The following is a 20846-nucleotide window of genomic DNA, read 5'->3' as shown; positions in this document are numbered from 1 at the left end:
AGTGCCAGAAGGGTTGGGACATTCATGTGTGAAAGTCTCATGTCTGTACATAAAACGGTTTAGGAGTAGCGACGATGCGAAAACATGTGATGTTTTGGATTTTTAGACGTCATTTTTCAAAACCGCTCCATAGGAAATGAATGGGGGAGGTTTCGGGTTTGTGTCGGTCTGAGGTGATTTGCGAAAAATCTATAAATGCCACACCAATGAGGGTTACATTTCCCGAATCCTGACAAAAATACCTACGTTTTGATGTATAATTTGTCTACGTAGAGTGAAAATTGAGCGAGTAAGGTCAAGTTGTTCGGAGTTTTGAAATCTTTAAAAAAGCTAGAGTGGCCCACTCTAGCGGTTGGAGAATTCCGTCATTGACTTTCATTGTAAACGATGATTTCGCTGATTTTTGGACATGAGCTTTGAGGAGTAACTGTGAAGAGACGATAAAAGATATCCACATCCCGTTTTCACTTCTGAGTAGTTCACAGAAATATCTACAAACTGGAAGTTAAATGGTGTTCGTAGGTGGAAGCATGACGATACAGTACAGCGTTGAAAATGGTCATTTGGAGGCTTTTTTGAGGCTTTCTTTCGACCCGACTCCATTCATTCCTATGGGTTTTTTTGGGGGGTGGTTTTTCGCTAATTTTGTTGCCATGGTAACTCGAAATCCCAATAAATGTAGTAGCACACATCTCGGAATCGAGCCGCAGGTTTTGATGCCTATATTGTGGGGGTGCACGCTACGGTTCGGGCCACATTAATCGTGAAGGAAGAAAAATAAAGAATACTAGAAAAATTTCTGAAGAAATTTAGCAAGGCACCTGCCACTTGGTGCGTACCGTACCGACAGAAATAGCAACAGGAAGAAACACTGCGAATTTCAGCTTCTTACGGTCTTCACAGCCCCCGCAGCGGCCGTTGAAAGGTGCCATGTTAAGTCAATGGACCTCCTAGGAGCCTCTTGCTAGCAGCGTTGTCATGGAGACTCACTGACAGCTGCAGCCCTCTCTCTGTCTGTAAAGGCAGAAGAACTCTGGCTAAGCAGCAGTTGGTAGGACCTTCCTAAAGCTATTTCCGTTAGCAACATGCTAACGGTTAGCCGCTAGCATGGCTGTGTTCAGTATCACCGGGTGATGTTACTCTGTTAGTTTGGTTTTAATCTTGTACTGAGAAGTGCCTAAAAAGGGAGAAAATTCTTAAATTCACCAAATCTGTCAAGCAGAAGTTTGTACAGGCTTCCTAGAGCTACTTCCGGTTAGCAACATGCTAACCGTTAGCCGCTAACATGGTTGTGTTTGGTATCACTGGGTGAGTGTACTCTGTTAGTTTGGTCCAAATCCTGTACTGGGATGAGCCTTAAATAGGGAGAAAAAACGTCGTTTATAATGTTGCCATGGTAACTGAAAATGGCGGGTGGTACAAAAAAATACTTCATGGGATCAGCACATATGTTTTAATATACACACTGTGGGGATTATAATAGAAAAATCTTAGTCTGCCACGCCGGGTTTCGATCCCACGACCTCTTGCATGCAAAGCCTGCACTTTCCATCTGAGCTATACTGTAGCGCCATGTATGGGCATGCAGTATTGGGACCATAAGGGGTTTGGTCCCCCATTGAAAAGCATTGGATGTTTGACACCTGATAGCTTGGAGATGCTTTATGCCACGTAGCCCAAATTTCTTGTGGAGCTTTCTCTCTAAAGTAAGAACAGACTCTGTGAAGCAGAAGATGGTGAGACCTTTCTAGAGCTACTTCCGGTTAGCAACATGCTAACAGTTAGCCGCTAACATGGTTGTGTTCAGTATCACCGGGTGATTGTACTCTGTCAGTTTGGTCCAAGTCCTGTACTGGGAAGTGCCTCAAATAGGGGTGCCAATACTTAATGTCACCAAACGTGACCAAAGTTCATTGGTCAGATTGGCCTCCTTTAGCAACTCAGCCTCACCACATCTGGGCCCAGAACTCAACATTTGACCAAAATGGTGTGTAGTGCCATTTCCCACAGGTGGGTGGTGCTGTATTGGCCAAGTGGGTCGTGTCTAGGCATCATGCCAGGTCCTGTTGGAAGCAAAGACCCAATAGGAAAGCATGTAAAATCCAAAATGGGACAGTAAACTGACACATGGCTGAAAGTCACATGAAAATTTTAAAATGTTAAGAGGAAGTGACTGTGCGAATTTCAGATTTCTACATTAATCACAGCCGCTGCAGCTGGCGTCGAAAGTTGCCATTCTATCTCAATGGAACGTCTCCCACTGGCCCTCAGAGTTCCGTCGTCATGGAAACTCACTGACACAGCTGCAGCGGGCCAGTCTAGAAAAGTGCAGACACTTGGTGTCCAAGTCTGCCTATTGGATTATAATGGAGAACTTTGCCTCGAACAACGCACGATTTCTCCGGAACCGTAAATGGTAGAGACGTAATTTTTTCTGTGTTTATTTCGTAAAGGATAAGGGAAGAAGACTTGCTATCGGTTTTTGCTGGAAAAAGTTTAATAAAGGCGTAAAAAATTATGATCTAAAGGACATTTTTATGAAATTTCAGAAATCCTCTGAAAATGATCCCGAACAAATCGCTCTGGCTAAAAAAGTATAAGAGATATCAAAATAATTCTTTCACTGTGAGTATCAGCAGGCTTTTGATGACCATGTAGCTCATTTTCATATTTTTACAAAAATCGGTGTAGGCACAGCGACGATGTAAAAAAGTGGATGATGTGGGAAAATGCAGCTCCAAAGCGATTTCAGGATTTTGCACATTCGCTACTCCCGAACAAATTGTTCCTGTGGAAAAACCGTAACAGTTATCCACAAAATTCATTTTTCTTGAGTGCCAGAAGGGTTGGGACATTCATGTGTGAAAGTCTCATGTCTGTACATAAAACGGTTTAGGTGTAGCGACGATGCAAAAACATGTGATGTTTTGGATTTTTAGACGTCATTTTTCAAAACCGCTCCATAGGAAATGAATGGGGGAGGTTTCGGGTTTGTGTCGGTGTGAGGTGATTTGGGAAAAATCTATAAATGCCACACCAATGAGGGTTACATTTCCCGAATCCTGACAAAAATACCTACGTTTTGATGTATAATTTGTCTACGTAGAGGGAAAATTGAGCGAGTAAGGTCAAGTTGTTCGGAGTTTTGAAATCTTTAAAAAAGCTAGAGTGGGCCACTCTAGCGGTTGGAGAATTCCGTCATTGACTTTCATTGTAAACGATGATTTCGCTGATTTTTGGACATGAGCTTTGAGGAGTAACTGTGAGGAGACGATAAAAGATATCCACATCCCGTTTTCACTTCTGAGTAGTTCACAGATATGTCTACAAACTGGAAGTTAAACGGTGTTCGTAGGTGAAAGCATGACGACACAGTACTGCTTTGAAAATGGTCATTTGGAGGCTTTTTTGAGGCTTTCTTTCGACCAGACTCCATTCATTCCTATGGGTTTTTTGGGGGGTGGTTTTTCGCTAATTTTGTTGCCATGGTAACTCGAAATCCCAATAAATGTAGTAGCACACATCTCGGAATCGAGCCGCAGGTTTTGATGCCTATATTGTGGGGGTGCACGCTACGGTTCGGGCCACATTAATCGTGAAGGAAGAAAAATAAAGAATATTAATAATAAAGAGACGCCTTTAGAGGTGAATAGTAATAGGCCCTGCCCATGCATTTGCATTGGGAGGCAGTGCTGTGCTTCGCACAGCACTGCCTCCTCATTGCACATGCAAGGCAGGCGCCTAATTAATAATAAAGAGACGCCTTTAGAGGTGAATAGTAATAGGCCCTGCCCATGCATTTGCATTGGGAGGCAGTGCTGTGCTTCGCACAGCACTGCCTCCTCATTGCACATGCAAGGCAGGCGCCTAATAAATAAGCCGTTTAGAGGTGAATAGTAATAGGTGCCTCCATGCATTTGCATGGGAGGCAGTGCTGTGCTTCGCACAGCACTGCCTCCTCATTGCAAATGCTATGGCAGGCGCCTAATTAATAATAAAAATAAAGAAGCCGTTTAGAGGTGAATAGTAATAGGCCCTGCCCATGCATTTGCATTGGGAGGCAGTGCTGTGCTTCGCACAGCACTGCCTCCTCATTGCACATGCAAGGCAGGCGCCTAATAAAGAAGTCGTTTAGAGGTGAATAGTAATAGGTGCCTCCATGCATTTGCATGGGAGGCAGTGCTGTGCTTCGCACAGCACTGCCTCCTCATTGCAAATGCTATGGCAGGCGCCTAATTATTAAGAATGCAAAAAGAGAGTATTGGAGAAGTTTTTGTAGCACGATAGGGAGAGACACAAAAATAGAAAAAATATGGAAAACAATTAAAAGAATGAATGGCATAAAGAGAGAGTTTGAATATCCTATATTAAAAATAGATAATATAAATATAATAAAAGATGAAGATAAAGTTGAAATATTGGCAAGAACATTTAGTAAAATTCACAGTTCAAATAATATTAGTGAAGAGGGAAGAAAAGGAAGAGAAAATACAAAACTTAAATATAAAGATTTGTTAGAGAGTATTGAGGAAAAGAATAATTTAATGAATGTTGAGTTTACAAAAGCTGAATTGAATGATGCACTTAGAAAGACAAAAAATACAGCACCAGGTAAAGATGAAATTTTGTATAGAATGATAAGTCAACTTAGTGAAAAATCAAAAGATATAATATTGCAATTATATAATAAAATTTAGGAGGAGGGACAATTACCAATGAACTGGAAGGAATCAATTATAGTACCAATAGCTAAACCAGGAAAAGATAATTTCACCCCACAAAATTACAGACCAATAGCTTTAACATCAAATCTACGTAAAATAATGGAAAAAATGATTAATAATAGACTAGTATATTATTTAAATAATAAAGGATTTATGTCAAAATATCAAAGTGGTTTTCGAAAAGGGAGAAGTACTAATGATTCAACACTATGTTTAGAACATTAGATTAGAAGAGCACAAGTAAATAAAGAAAGTGTAGTGGCAGTGTTTTTTGATATAGAAAAAGCATATGATATGATGTGGGTTGAGGGATTAATAATTAAATTATATATGTTGGGTATTAAAGGGAAAATATTTAAATGGATTAAAGACTTTTGAACAAATAGGAATATACAAGTCAGAATTGGTGAAGTTATATCAGGAACATATTTAGTAGAAAATGGAACCCCGCAGGGGAGTATTATAAGTCCATTATTGTTCTCAATTATGATAAATGATGTATTTAAAGATATTGGAAAAGGAATGGGGTGTTCACTTTTTGCAGATGATGGAGCTGTTTGGAAAAGAGGGGAAAATGTAGATTTCATTGTTAAGAAATTACAAGAGGTTATTATTGAAATACAGAAATGGGCGTTGCAATGGGGATTTAAGTTTTCAGTTGAAAAAACAAAAGTAATGATATTTAATCAGAAACAAATAAAAAAGGGAATAAAATTAAAATTATATAACCAAGAATTAGAGCAAGTAAAGTGTGTAAAATTTTTAGGAGTATGGTTTGATGAAAAACTAAAATGGAATATACATATTCAAAAGATTATTGATAAATGTAAGAAAATATTAAATATTTTGAGATGCTTGTCTGGTAGTGACTGGGGAGCAGATAGGCAATCACTAAAACAGATTTACACAGGTATGATTAGATCTAACATAGACTTTGGTTGTATAGTTTACGGTTCAGCAGCTAAAACAAATCTGGCTAAATTAGACATTATCCAACATCAGGCGTTAAGATTATGTACTGGAGCATTTAAAACCACACCTACAGCAGCAATAGAAGTAGAAATGGGAGAAATGCCATTAGATTTAAGAAGAACAAAATTAGAAATAAATTATTGATTGAATTTAAAAGGTAGTAATATAGATCATCCAACTTTGGAAATTTTAAATCCATGTTGGGAAAAGGAGAAGAAAGAAATGAGGAGTTTTGGATGGACAATTGAAAATAAAATAAAAGAATTTAAAATGAATGATTTAGAAATTAATCAAACAACACCAATATCAATTATACCACCATGGATTTTACCGGAAGCAACAGTAGATATGACAATAATGGAAAAGAAACAAGATAAATCTTACATTGTGGATAGTTATTCAGTACAGTTACATTTAAACAATTATTATCAATATATTCAAATTTATACAGATGCATCAAAAATAAATGAAGGAATAGGAATAGCATTTGTAGTACCAGAATTCAATATAAGAATGGGAAAAAAAAATCACAAACGGGTTATCAGTATACACAGGAGAAATGTTGGCAATATTATTAGCTTTACAATGGGTAGAAGACATAAAACCATTAAAAACAGTAATATGTTCAGATTCAAGCTCTGCGTTATTAAGTTTAAAATATAATAAATCAGATAGTAGGATGGACATATTATTAGAAATATTTCATACATTATTCAGAATACAAAACATGGGTTTAATAGTTATATTTGTGTGGGTTCCAGCGCATATTGGGGTAGAAGGAAATGAGAGGGCAGATAAATTAGCAAAGAGGGCAATTCAAAATCCTATAAATTTTATCATTAAAACAAGTAAATCTGAGGGAAAGAGTGTAATTAAAGAAAAACTTATGGAAAAATGGCAACAAAGGTGGGATGAAGGAAAAACAGGTAGATGGTTTTATAAAATTCAAAAAACAGTAAGAGAAAGAAGAAATGGAAGACGAAATAGAAAAGAGGAGAGGGTGATAACAAGATTAAGATTTGGGCATACAGGACTTAATTATACACTTTATAAAATTCAAAAGCATAATACTGGAAAATGTGATTATTGTGAAAAATATGAAACAGTAGAACATGTTATATTAGAATGCAGTAAATATGAAAGCGAGAGAAGATATATGAGGAAAGAGTAAAAAACGTATTAAGGAAAAGATTAATTTATTAGATATTTTGAGGAAGCATTTGGGAAGTAAACATGTACAAATAGTTATTCAATATTTAAAGAAAACTAAATTATATCATAGAATTTGATTTATAGAAGGAGTGAATTATATAAAAGAGTAGAATATTAAGATATATATATATATATATATATATATATATATATATATAGATATATAGATAGATATTTATAGATAGATAGATAGATAGATATATAGATATATAGATAGATATAGATATAGATATATAGATGGATAAATAGACCATTAAGAACCACACTCCATACCAGTAAGTGGCGGTAATGCTACTTAAAGTTTGTTGCCAACCGCCATAAAACTCCACAAGAAGAAGAAGAAGAGTTCCCAGATCACTTCAGCATTCTTCTGCAGACCGTTCAGCTGGCGGTAGAGGAAGGAGGAAGAGGTTGTGTCGGATCGACAGGGGCGGGAACGTTGACTGTTTTGGAATTTATTTATTTATTTATTTATTTATTTATTTTTTGGATTGTGATTTGGCGGTTGGCATAAACTGGTGAGTGACTGGGTCGAAATGGCCTCACAGGAAGAAGATGGTGGGGATGAAATGGAGAGTGGTGAATGGTCCCAAGTATCTAGAAGAAAAGATAGTGGTAAGACAGATACAAGGCGTAGGGAGGAAGGGAAAGTTTCAAATAAAAGATCTTTGGGTGAGGATAGTCCTGAGGAAGAAATTAGGATTATTCGAAGGAAGATTGAAGGTAGTGGGTTCAAAATAATCCTTAAATTTAGAAAGGAGGATGAAGGTATTAATCTGGGTCCAGTGGCATTATCCAGGGAATTGAAACACAAGGTGGGAGAGGTAGAAATTGCAAAAATTCTTCAAGATGGAAGTTTGTTGATAAAATGTAAAGATGAAGTTCAACGAAATAAAGCATTAAACATTGATAGTGTTTGCAAAAAAGTGGTGTCTGACAGAAGAGTTCTTGAAGAAAGCAAAGGTTCCCGTGGAGTGATTTATGGCATTCCTGTTGAAGAGGATCTGGAAAAATTAAGACGCAACATTCAAGGTGGTGAAGTGAAAAAAGTGAGAAGATTATTGAGAACAGTTGATGGTGAGCGAGGTAATAGTTTGTCTGTGCTATTGGAATTCCAAAATTCGGTGTTGCCAGAAAGAGTTAAAATCGGATGTATGAGTTATTTTGTTCGACCATATGTTCCTCCACCTTTAAGATGTTATAAATGTCAGAGGTATAGGCATGTAGCGGCAGTGTGTAAAGGTAAGCAAAGGTGTCCAAGGTGTGGAGGAGAGCACAGGTATGAAGAATGTAAAGGGGATGAGCAGATGAAGTGTTGCAACTGTGGAGGTCAGCATTCAGTGACATATGCAGGTTGTGAAGTTAGGAAGAAGGCTGTTGAAGTTCAGAAGGTGAAGATGGGGAGTAACATAAGTTATGCTGAAGCAGTGAAAAGAGTGCACCGACAAAATTCAGGGGTGGAAGCAAGAAAAGTGATTCATAACGTAAGATCAGAGAACAGCATCAGAGAACAAGTTAAAACAACAACAAATATAACAACTGAAAAACTTATTCTGTTTATAGCCTATGTGATTAACTGTACAGACCAAGTCAAACATAAAACAGAAAAAAATAAAATAATAATAAAAGGAGCTGATAAATTCTTGGACATGAGGGAACTATCATGGGAACAGGTGAAAAAACAATTAGAGACAGATGGGAAGCCAGGAAGTGGTGAAGGAAGAGCTGTATGATTATTCTGCAATGGAATGCTAGAAGATTAATACAGACTGGGCAGGAGTTTAAAGGCTGTATTAACAATCTAAAAAATAAACCAGAAATTATATGTGTTCAAGAAACTTGGTTAAAATCGAGGTTAGATTTTGTTATTAGTGGATATAAGAGTATACGCAGGGATAGAGAGGATGGTTTAGGACGTGGATGTGTTATATTTATCAAACAAGAAATGTCATACAGAGTATTGAAAATAGGAGAACTTTGGGAAATGATAATAATTGAAGTTTGGAGTGAAATTGGGGCTGTGACGATAATTAATTTTTATAATCCATGTAAAAGGTTATCTTTAGAGTTATTAAGAGAGTTAACAGACAATTTAAAAGGCAAGATTATATGTTGTGGAGATTTTAATGCACATAGCACTTTATGGGGAACTCAAAATGATAATAATGGAGAGGTAATCGAAGAAATTATTGATATAAATAATCTAATATGTTTAAATGATGGAAATGGTACACGAATAAATATTAGGAATGGAAGGGAGTCAGCTATTGATCTAACTTCAGTATCAGAAACAATAGCTGGTATATATACATGGAAAGTTGAAAATGAAACAATAGGAAGTGATCATTATGTTATATTGATAGAAGTAGGATTAAATATGGAAGAGAGTGAAAGCATGAGGGTAGATAGATGGACCTTTAGTACTGCTGGTTGGGAAAAATTTAAAATGATTGAAAGAAATTTAAAGACAATTAATATTTGTCAAGATATAGAGGGGCTAAATCATACGGTGGCCGACAGGTGCAAATGCGCAGCAAAAGAGAAAACATGCAAACAAAAAAAATACATGCGCACAAATTAAATGCGGCAAACAAAAAGCAAATAAAATGCAGCAAACAAAAAAGAAGACACCCCCGAATGAAATGCAGCAAACAAAAAGAGAGACGCAAACAAAAAAGAAGACACCCCCCGAATGAAATGCAGCAAACAAAAAGAGAGACGCAAACAAAAAAGAAGACAACCCCCGAATGAAATGCGCAAACAAAAAGTGTTTGAAAAACGGAAGTGCTCCAGACCACTAGGGGAGTCAAAGAAAATAGTATTCATTTCTATGGGACCAGATGCAAGATTCAGAGAAAGAAATTTGAAAGAAAGTAAAGGTGCGTATTACTATATTTCTTTTCAGATACGCCGTCTTTTATAATATTATAGAATAACAGAATAATTTATGGGTAGCGTGATAGACTTTGTGTCAGTCATACCGTTCTGGGCTCGGGCTCGTATGCTTAGCAATATATATATATATATATATATATATACATAAATGTGTAATATATATATAAATTACACACTCGTATAATTAAATATCTTTTTTGAGAATGACTCATTTCAGCGATTTAGTAGGCAATGTCTCCACTTTTAAAGTATTTATTTCCTCACGTATTTTGGAGAGTTAAAAAACAAATTTTCTTTCAGATGTACTGTCCTTTTTGTGGAACTGCCGCCATAAATTCTGCAGACTTTTGTTGTCAATGTGGCAGAAACATAAAATTTGTCCAAGATCATGTAAACAAAGCCCAAGATGAGAGGAACACAATCACTGCAACTCCCGATGTTCAACCAAGCACTAGCACAGGTAAACCGAAGCATGGGTTATTTATTTCAGCATGCTTAAGTGTTAGCATTTTAAACCATCTGTAGATGCAGGTACGATCATTGCAGTATTGATTGTACCTGCAATTAATAATTAATGCATTTAAATAACTAAAGTGCCAATCGTGTATTTTTTTATTACGAATTTCAGGTGTAGAGTGTTTCATGAACTTTAGAGCTATAAAAGAGAGGGAAAGAAAGACATTTTTTACCAAGAAGCATCAGAACAAAACACAGAAGGGGAAATAAACTGAAGGTATGCCTTTAATTTAGTGCAAACACAAACTGGAAATTACATACTTCATCAAATAATTTAATTTGATTGATTAAATTTTGTCTCTCCCCAGATTAATGTTGGGCTTATGAGGATGCAGGGAGATTCCCTTAAGACAGTGAGAGGGAAGTTACTTCCAGTTGAGATTCACCCTGAGTGGGCATCGGAACAAGTGCTTGCTGCTGCTATGAAGAAGCAAAAGGATTTCAATATAGACCTGATAGATTGTGCCCATGTCTTGTTGTATCCTGATGCAAGGGAGGTTAAGAACATCCCAGGAACAGACATTCCTTTCACAGTGCAAAAGTACAAGGAGGCAATTGGAAAGCCTTACCAAAGAATTACACTTTACATTTGCACTGTTGAGGAATTTGCAAAAAGCTGTAAGTGCTTTTGATCTACATTCCAAATAGTTTGAAGATCAATTTTGCTATAGTCTTATAGTTAAAATGGCAACATTTCCTCCTATATCCAGAATTCTGTGCATGATTAATTCTAGCTATGATGTCATGTATTTTATCTAAGGAAGCAAAAGGATTTTCCTCTTTACAAAACCTACCTCCCTTTTGTAAAGACTGATGTACAAACATACATTTTATTAATTGGAAAATTTAGCCTTGCAAAAGAAAATTTATTATTTATAGTACACATTTATAGTATATTTCTTTTCACTGGTTGTTGAAATGATAGTAACCATTTTCCTTTGGTTAATATCAACGAACAAAACTGTGTGGTTCATAGTAATAGAAGACTTACTGTCTTCAAATTACTTCTAAAAGATAAATAGAAATCTGCTGCCCAGTGACACAGTTGGTGGCATTGTTGCCTTGCAGCAGGAAGGTGTTGGTTTCAATTCCTTGCCTGGAGTCTTTCTGTATGGAGTTTGCATGTTCTCCCTGTGGGTTCTGACCAGGTGCTCTGGGAAAAGGGTATAAGAAAATGGATGGATGGATGGATGGATGGATGGATGGATGGATGGATGGATAAAGAAATCTGAATATACTGTGCTGCTAATTGTACAAAATTCTATTTGTACAACTGATACTAAACTTTTCTTGTTGTTTAACATGTATATGAAGTTATGAAAAATTCCTATGCAACTAAACAATTTGTGGAATTACATAAAAATAATAATTAAAATAAATGTCAAAATTATCATTGCTTTTTAAAGGTTTCAGTGGACAGAGTGATGATGACAGTGAAGTTCATGTAAGGTTGCCATCTCAAGATAGTCCACTATCTGACATTGTGGTCAGTCTGCATCTTTATGACATTTCTCCTGAATTGAATTACTTACACTTTCTTTTGATAAGATAAAACCTGTCTTTTATATGTTGTACATAGGTGTGGGATGGTCCAGATGAAGCAAGCACTCCAAGACTGGAGAAAATTTTTAATGGGTATAATACAAATTACTGTTTGCTTCATATTTTGTTGCAGAAACTTTTATATCCACTTTATAGCTATGTTAATTTTTATTTTCAGGCCTTTTGGACACACAGAACAAGGGTCTGATCAGGTAAGATTGAACTCGATCCCTTTCACAGTTCAATATGTAAACATTACATACCATAAAGGATTTTCAAAAATTCACAAAGACAATCACCCAAGATGAGATGCATGACATTGTGTTAGCTAAGTCTGTATGGTATTGCCACTACCACAACTGGAGTACTAATTTATGTTAAATTAGGATGGCGGAAACACCAACATCCAGGAGCATCCCATGTCCTCAGAGGGCCAGAACCACTTCTATCGGTAGGTTGTGTGAGCACATGTCAACTTTTGCACATGTCAACACATTTACTGAAATGATTTATAGAAATTATACATAACATTTGGCATAAAGACTTACAAAAAATTCCATCACGGATAAATCCAAGAACTGTAACTAACTGAATTATTAATCTCAACTAAAATGTCTTCTTACATTTCAAAACTGAAAAAAGTCATTGAAAAAAAAGTTTTGCACCTGTCCAGTTAAAACAGCAACTGGTACATTTATGAGTGCATTTACTATCTCCACCCAACTGGCACACACATCACAGAGAACTCTATAAGGAACTTGGCACACCTGTGCTCACAATGATCTCTTCAGACAAAGAGCCTCAGCTTCAAGCTTCCACAAAGACACTCTTGTAGGAAATGGACATTAAATCACTTAATCTGCATTCAGAGACCAAAATTAACCTTTGATTCAATGGGTTTTATGTGTTTTGGAATGTAGTTTATTTGTTTGTTCATTCACTGTTAACTTAAAAGTAGATTGTTAACATTACCTGAAACATATTTAATTAGTTCATTGTGATCTGTAATTGATTTTGTTTAATTTGTTTGTTGGTTTTCAACCTGCTCTGTGACTCTCTGTGACTACTTATGTGAAGTCATGGTGGTCTTACACTGTCAATTGAAATAATCTAAAGACAAAAATAAAAGATAACTAAAAATTGTTGCTGAGATGAGTGGTTCCTGCTTTTCTTTGAGGGAAGCAAGCTTTTCCAAGTTTGGGCAGAAGCTGAGGTGGTTTAAAGAGCAAAAAACTTGACAGCACCATAACTTCTGGTTGTTCAATATTTTTTTTCTATCAAACTTTGAGTAGTTTGCAAGAATTACCCAAATATGCTGGTGTTAGCTGTCCTACTGCCAAGAATGACTGACAGTAGTCTCTATGCCTTATCAGGGATGAATTTAAATTATTTACCTAGTAAAGTATTTACTCTATTTCCTTTTCAATACAGCAACTACACAAATGTGTACGCACCAATAACTGTTGACAGCGACTCTGAGCCAGATGAATATCTGATGCAGTTCCCTGAGCAAAGGTATTAATTAGAAATTAGTTTTCTTCTACATCCTTTTGTGCTTTTTGTATTTGAAATAATTGTACACTTCATGTTTTATAGTACAGACAACGTGACTGCTGCAGACATCATTTCAGAGCTCTCGGCAATGATCACGTCATCATCTCTCAGCCGCTTTAACATAAACAGAGCCAATGTATGGGATGGAGCACAGAGAAGTTTCAAGCGGGCTTCTTTCAACCCTTTCAATGAAATGTTTGTAAAATTCACCGATGACGAGGGACAGGCAGAAGACGGCGTTGATAACGGTGGTCCCAAGCGCGAGTTTCTAAGCCTTTTAATGAACTGCTTAAAGGACTCGAAGAGTCTTTGATGGGCCAGAAGAAAGTAAATGTATCACTTTTGACAGTGAAGGTATTGCCGTTAAGGGCAATATTTCAGAGTTTTCTCATAAGAATGTGACAGCTGTTGGTGAATGTGGAATTAATGTGAACAAAATCTATACAGCAGCCAAAAATTATGAATATTTCCTGGTTGGGAGGCTGATTGCCACTTCTGTCGTTCATGGAGGTCCAGGTCCTCAATTCTTATCTGAGAAGCTCTACCAGCACCTCACAGGAACATCAACAAATACAGAAGGAAAGATAGAAGACATCACCGACAACACCATGAGGGCTTCTTTGATTGAGGTAGGATGGCATTATTGATGAAGCTTTACAAGTTGTTATAATCAAGCAAATGATTATATGATTATGATGATTATATGATTATATTACTTATGAAAATGCTATATGCATAAAAAAGACAAGCCACTTTATTAGGTACATCTCGTTAGTACCGGTTTGTACGCCCATTTGCCTTCTGAACTGCTTTAATCCGTAGTGGCATGGATTCAACTAAATACTGGAAGCATTCCTTAGATAGTCTGGTCCATCTTTACATGATGGCATCACATAGTTGCTGTAGATTTGTTGGCAGTACATCCATGATGCAAATCTCTCCTTCCACCACATCCCAAAGGTTTTCTATTGGATTGACATCTGGTGACTGTGGATGCCATTCGAGTTCAGTGAACTCATTATTTTTAAGAAACCAGTCTGAGATGATTCATTCTTTCTGACATGGCAAGTTAACGTGCTGGAATTAGCCATCAGAAGATGAAAACACTGTGGTCATGAAGTATTTTCCTTGGCAAAATACTCAGGTAGGCTTTGGCGTGGACACGATGTTTGATCGGTACCAATGGGCCAAAGTGCACTCCATAGCACCACCCTGAATCGTGGAAATGTTGATACAAGCCAGATTGATCCATACTTTCATGTTGTCACCAAATTCTGACCCTCCCATCCAAATGTCGTTGCTGAAATTGAGACTCATCAGACCAGGCAATGTTTTTCCAATCTTCTATTGTCCAATTTTGTTGATCCTGTGTGAATTGTTGCCTCAGCTTCCTGTTCTTAGCTGGCAGGAATGGGATCCGGTGGGGTCTTCTGCTGCTATAGCACATCTGACTTAAGGTTTGACATGTTGTGTGTTCAGATGCTCTTCTCCATAACTCGGTTGTAACGAGTGGTTTCTTGAGTTATTGTTGCTGTTCTATGAGCTCAAATCTCTCCAGCCATTCTCCTCTGAACTCTGGCATCAGCAAGGCATTTGCAGCCACAGAACTGCTGCTCACTGGATATTTTGGTAACACTTTATTTGAAGGGGGTTGAATAAGACTGTCATGACACTTTCATAAACATGACATAACACCTGTCATGAACATGAATAAGCCTTCATGAATATTTATGACTGTTGTCATAAAGCGTCATTTGGTAAATTATGACACTTTTAATACAAAGTTGACATTATTCAAAATGTCTTTATGACAACTTGACATTAACCAATAAATCATTACTGTTTAAACTTTATCTTTAATAACATAAAGTTACTTAATTTTTAAAGTGCAACCAGTAATACTTTTATAACAAATTTATATCAGTAATGATTTCATAAATTTTCATTTGTGTTTTTGGTTATTGTTCTCTACCATAGATATCCAGTGCAGGTACATTGACTGAACTACACCAGTCAGTTGAAAGACATGCAAGCATCTTGCAAACTGCTGGTTGCTTGCAGTTCCCTGTGACTGTTGATGACAAATAGAAAATTGTAAAGGAGTTCATTGATTGGTACATCATTTACCGCAACCATTTCTCTATTCAAAGGTAATGTTTCTCTTCCTTAACTTAAAAAATAACTATGCTAATTTAGTTACTATTTTGTTGCAGTTAAAACAAGCAAATGTACAATAGTGCAAGAATCAATCAATCAACAGCACCCAGCAGCCAAATAAGTAGGAGCCTTATTGATTGGACGGCTTAACTGGAGAAAATGAATGTTACTGTAGGTTAATTCACTGTGTACAGTGCATCAGCAATATTACCTATGCTAAATAAAATTAATAAAAAAAGATTAGACGTATTAATGTTCTTTGTGTTACTGAAAAATATCAGCTCTTTTGATAATAATTAAGGTGATTTCTGTTTCAAACTTTTTATAGATTCAAGGATGGCCTTTCAACTCTGAACTTCCAGAATGCTTTGGAGCAGCATGCTTCCGTCTTCAGGCCATTTATGTGTGCAAGAGTGGAACAGCTGACATCCAAAATATTGGAGGAAATATTTGAGGTTCAGCTCAGTGAAAAGGGTAGCAGCAGACGACATGAGGAAACAAGAGTGCTAGGATTCTGGAGAGACTTTCTCCTTGACACAGAAGGTGGACTTTAAGATTTATTGCTATATTCTGGTGTTGTAATATTGTAATATCTGATACATAAACTCATTGCTTCTTTTCTAGAACAAAATACGGGTCTCTCTCTCCAGGACGTCCTGATGTTTGCCACCGGCTTGAACACACTACCTCCATCTTCAATTCTGCCACCACCAAAACTGATCTTTCAGGCCACTTCTCGTTTTCCTGTCAGTAGCACCTGCTCCAACACTATCAAAATACCAATGTCCAAGACGTATCATCAGTTTAAAGAAGACATGGACTTTGGGATTCAAAACTCCCCTGGGTTTGGGCTTTATTAAGATCAAATGCATAACAACAAAACAAAATGCTAACTATTTAACTTGTCAAACCTGTTCAGTTATGACACTGTTTAGTGTTTGTGTGCGACCTTCAAATTTGGATTCTTGTTTGTTTATAAGTCCACTATGTTTTTCAGTTTGATATAGTTTTCGACACATGATTCCCAACTCTGTGGATGTGCTAGGCCACACTGTCTCTGGAGGTTCTCAAAATGTGTCTGAAGGTGTTCATCTCCACATTGAATGTTGTTAGTCTCTGTCACAAACTGTCCCAATTGCTCCTGGGAGACTGGGCAACCACAGTCTGTTACCTAGGAATAGAAGAAGCACAGTAAACATTTAGTTATATTTACATTTCTTCACTAAACTGTTACTGCTGTGACTATTGTTGTAACCTGTCTAAATGATTAATTGTATTTAAATTTACATTTTAGAAATTGTCATCTGAAATTGTTAGAATAAAAAGTGACATACTGTTAACACATTGTTCATTATTTTTGTTTTGGCAAATTATTTTTTTTAGAGTTCCCAAAGAGGTTTTAAATTAACCAGATGTTTAAGACAAAAACAACAAAAATTACCTGTGAGGTAGATGATACATCACATCTGGTTTACCAGATGGACAGCAAGATTGTTTAACAGGTCTTATGGTATGTTTATTCCACCTGTCCTTGCATTCATCAAGATCTCTCTGTAGCAGATCCATGAAGACAAACCGCACAAGGTTCCTTAAACGATAGTAATAATCTCTGGGTGTTTCATTTTCCTGTTGAATAACACTGAAAGTGTCAAGAGTTATTGAAGCCTGATCCTTGTACACAGAATATTCTTCTCTTAAAGCTTTGCAAAGAGCTGAATAACTGTCACGAATCTCTGGAGGAAGAGCTTTAATGAAAACATGAACGCTTCTAGCTATTGTTTTCCAAATAAGCTTTAGCAATTTGGAGTACCACAGGGCTCCATCCAAGGACCTTTATTGTTTTTAGTTTACATTAATGATCTTGCTAATGTCACAAGTTCTACAATACCTATTTTGTTTGCAGATGATACAAATTTTCTAATCTCTCACAAAGACTTGACTACTATTAGAGAGAAATTGAACAGAGATCTAGCCCAATTTTCAACCTGGTTCCAAGCCAATAAGTTATCTTTGAATGTGAAAAAATGTAATTTCATGGTTTTTGCTGGGCACAGAAATTATACATTTGATGATATAAGAATTTGTATTCAAAACCAACAAATTGATAAAGTTTCTACTGTTCGTTTTTTGGGTGTTCAACTTGACGACAAACTCCTTTGGAGAGAACAAATTGGTACAGTCTGTAAAAAAGTCACTAAATCTCTAATTTTGAGAAGGATTAGAAATTTTGTTCACAATAAAGTGATGTTAACTCTATATTATTCATTGATCTATCCATACCTGTCATACTGTAATATTGTTTGGGCAAGTACATTTCCTAGTTATCTTAAAAAAATACTACTTTTACAAAAAGCTTTTGTTCGCTTAGCAACATTTTCTAAAGTTGATGCAGCTAGTGCTCCTTTTTTTTTTTTCCAAATTACAGCTGTTGAATATTTTTGAAATTAATATTTATCAAACATGTACCTTTGTTTAAATGATAAAACAAGGTCAGTCTCCTGATACTTTCAAGAATTATTTTGTTAAGAATTGCCAAGTGCATTCTTATAATACCAGACAAGCTTTGTCTTTTCATTTACCGTTAAGTATTAAAACTCAAGTGCAATTTTCTTTTTGGCATCGTGGTGCAAAATTATGGAATGAATATGGAAAATATTTGTAATCTTCAGAAAAAAATGGTAGAAAGTGTGGCTGGTCCAAAAAAATACTGTTATCCAAAAAAGACAGTGATGTATGATTTTACAAATATTGACTCCCTGAAATCTGAAAACTAAAATGTAAAAATAATGTTACTGTACATGTCTATTCTGTTTTCTCTCTTGAATGAAAGGACTTTCATAATGTGAGCTGCCTGATGTTTTGCTGGTTTAGGGGTGTGGCCTTTGGTATAAGCCCTAAGGGGTTTATGTCACACTCCATCACATTTTTTATTTTTTATGCTATTGATGTATTCTGAGTTTCTATTTTGATCTGTGAAATAAATAACTTAACTAAATTTATGGAAAACATGGAATGGAGTTAAAAAACATTTGGTATGCGTTTCAACCCATTCACAATGCAAAGCCCAAGTTAAACAAAACATTATTTGTTAAATTAATATTCTGAGGACCGATTTGTCCTGTAAAATCATTTAATTCAGAATCGCTTGACTGTGATTATGCGATTCTACCTCCGGGCACTAGGGGTCACTGTAGTGTAACAGAGTTACAAATGTACTTTTTTATTATTATTTCAAAATAATTTTATATTGAGAATTTGTGAATTTTATCTTATTCAGTTATGTTTATTTGTTGTTTTGGTGTTTTTTTTTTTTGCCTGCGGGGGTCGCCTTTTTGCACTCTGCCTTGTTTGTGTCTCCTGGGCTTCCGTAGTTCATTCCAGCCCTCACAGCTCCTCCGCCTCCCCATTTTCCCTCACAGCGTTGTTGCGCGCTGCTGCGGTTAAGTCAGAGGGAAGTTCGCTGCTACGATATATGCTTGTTTTTACCATATGTCAGTTATTATTGTTTGTGGGTGTGTTGTTTTGCAGTTTTGATCGTCATTGGGGTTTTTTATGAACCGTTTATTGTAACTTCTTTTTATTTTCATTTTGGCGCGAACAGCCGTTGCTAGTCCAACAAAGCTCGGTTGAACATTGTTTTTATTTTTACATTTAGGGCTGGAATGCAGGGAAACTGAATTCAAGAGGAGGTTAATTTGTTTTTACTCTTCTTTCCCAGGTATGTGTTTTTATTGTAAGATATACTTTTTTTATCTTTGTTTATTTAACTCTGTCCCACTGTATTGTGTTATTGTGGCCATTAGGTGGTGTTTTTCTCCTTTTTTTAGTTTACAATTTTTGTGAGGAGATTTCTTTCTTTTGTTGACTTTTGTATCTGAAAAAAAAAAAAAGTTAGTAGACAGAGTTGTTGCGCGCTGCTGCGGGGCTGGAATGCAGGGAAACTGAATTTAAGAGAAGGTTAATTTGTTTTTACTCTTCTTTCCCAGAATAAAAGCTCTCATTGAAACCTGGTCGAATGTCGTCATTGATGTGACCCGTTACAGTAGCAACTCGGTGGCTAAGAGGTTACAACATAAAGTTATCAAAATTTCCTTTACCAACATTAATATTCTATAGTAATGCGGGGATAAGGCTCATAACACCATCGGAGGATGACGGAGCAGAACAATTACGCTTTATGCTTTAAAACATACTCCTTTTGAAAGGTCCGAAACTGGATGTTAGCAAGGCTAATAGCAGTTTGGCTAGCGTGAGTTACCAGTTAGCCCTTTTGTTCTAAACACCATGGTTTACAAACATTTCCCAATAAACCTTTTAACATCACCCTCAGCTCGCTGCCTCAGCATTTAGCTCTTTAGCTAAGAGCTAACCAAACAGTGTGGTCTGGATAGCTTGGAGGCCACGTTCTTTGACCAGAATGCAGTCCGATTTGAGCAGGGGTTTTCCTCAGCATACAGCATGGGCTCTGCTGCTGGCTTTCAGCGGAATCTGGGGTTCTCTTCCCTGTGTGCTGAGGAGAAATGCAACAAAACTGTTTTTGGCATGCAGGATCCTTCTTCCTGCATCTGATTATGGGGTTAAGACAGCAACTTAGCTCTGTATTTGCCCGGACATGTTCCCCAGGCGATGAGAGACCTCTCCAGATGCTGGATGTGCGTCGGTCAGGCCTGTGCAGGGCCCATGGTCCGAAGCAGCTCTTTCCTGGTCTGAGCAGGAGGCGATCTGTGCAGTCTGAGAAGTGAAGAAGGCTGAAGAGAAGAGAACTGAAGAAGTCTGCAGAAGAATGCCGAAGAGATCTGGGAGGAAGGTGTTATCACAGCAGGACCCCTGGTGAGAGAAGGAGGGGCCGTTCAAGCCTTGAGGGTCTTATGTTGCAGCAGGAGTGAATTCTTTTTGTCACCTCTTCCCTTACTGTTCAGGATCCAATCTGAGATCAATTATTCATCATGGCGTACTTATGGCATAACACTGGATAGCTGCAAGGGGGGTAAAACAGGGTTAGACTAGACTTGGATGAAACACTCGGAAACGATTCTAGATTGGTGATGTACCAACCTAGAATCGTTGACGCCCTCCTGCTGGAACGCTGCTCCTTATGAAGAGCAGCAATCAGTGGTGGATGGGATACACCTGCCCGTCACGCCCTGCATAGGAAGAGAGAGAGAGCCCAGCCCGCACCCGGCCTACAGAGTGTGACACAAGCAGGTCGCTGGTTAAATGGTAGTCTCAATGTTTAAACAGGAGTATGTGCCAAAATAATTTCTTAATATCCCA

The 20846-nt window shown here is 37.0% G+C and overlaps 3 long non-coding RNA genes across 5 annotated transcripts in view; 1 reads left to right on the top strand and 2 right to left on the bottom strand.

Moving 5' to 3' along the window:
- LOC118561820 overlaps window positions 1-20619 on the bottom strand; it is an 83732-nt gene extending 63113 nt beyond the window's left edge. The window contains exon 1 of the long non-coding RNA XR_004930290.1: window positions 19943-20619. This is a non-coding gene — a long non-coding RNA (uncharacterized LOC118561820). The remainder of the gene's footprint in view (window positions 1-19942) is intronic.
- On the top strand, window positions 11741-16912 carry LOC118561819. 3 transcript variants are annotated; one of them, XR_004930289.1, is made up of 10 exons: window positions 11741-11805; window positions 11899-11954; window positions 12040-12073; window positions 12248-12312; window positions 13293-13376; window positions 13458-13769; window positions 13926-14044; window positions 15393-15565; window positions 15901-16115; window positions 16197-16912. It is a non-coding gene; the product is annotated as an uncharacterized LOC118561819 (long non-coding RNA). The 3 variants fall into 3 exon arrangements; XR_004930287.1 differs by having other exon boundaries at window positions 13458-14044; XR_004930288.1 differs by lacking the exon at window positions 15393-15565 and having other exon boundaries at window positions 13458-14044.
- Window positions 16401-17150, bottom strand: LOC118561821. The gene is made up of 2 exons (XR_004930291.1): window positions 17014-17150; window positions 16401-16743 (listed from the first exon to the last, which is right to left on the bottom strand). It is a non-coding gene; the product is annotated as an uncharacterized LOC118561821 (long non-coding RNA).
- Window positions 20620-20846: the final 227 nt, after the last annotated feature.

Source organism: Fundulus heteroclitus, unplaced genomic scaffold, assembly GCF_011125445.2.
Source record: "Fundulus heteroclitus isolate FHET01 unplaced genomic scaffold, MU-UCD_Fhet_4.1 scaffold_73, whole genome shotgun sequence".
Taxonomy (NCBI): Eukaryota; Metazoa; Chordata; class Actinopteri; order Cyprinodontiformes; family Fundulidae; genus Fundulus; species Fundulus heteroclitus.
This window is presented reverse-complemented; position numbering and strand designations above follow the sequence as displayed.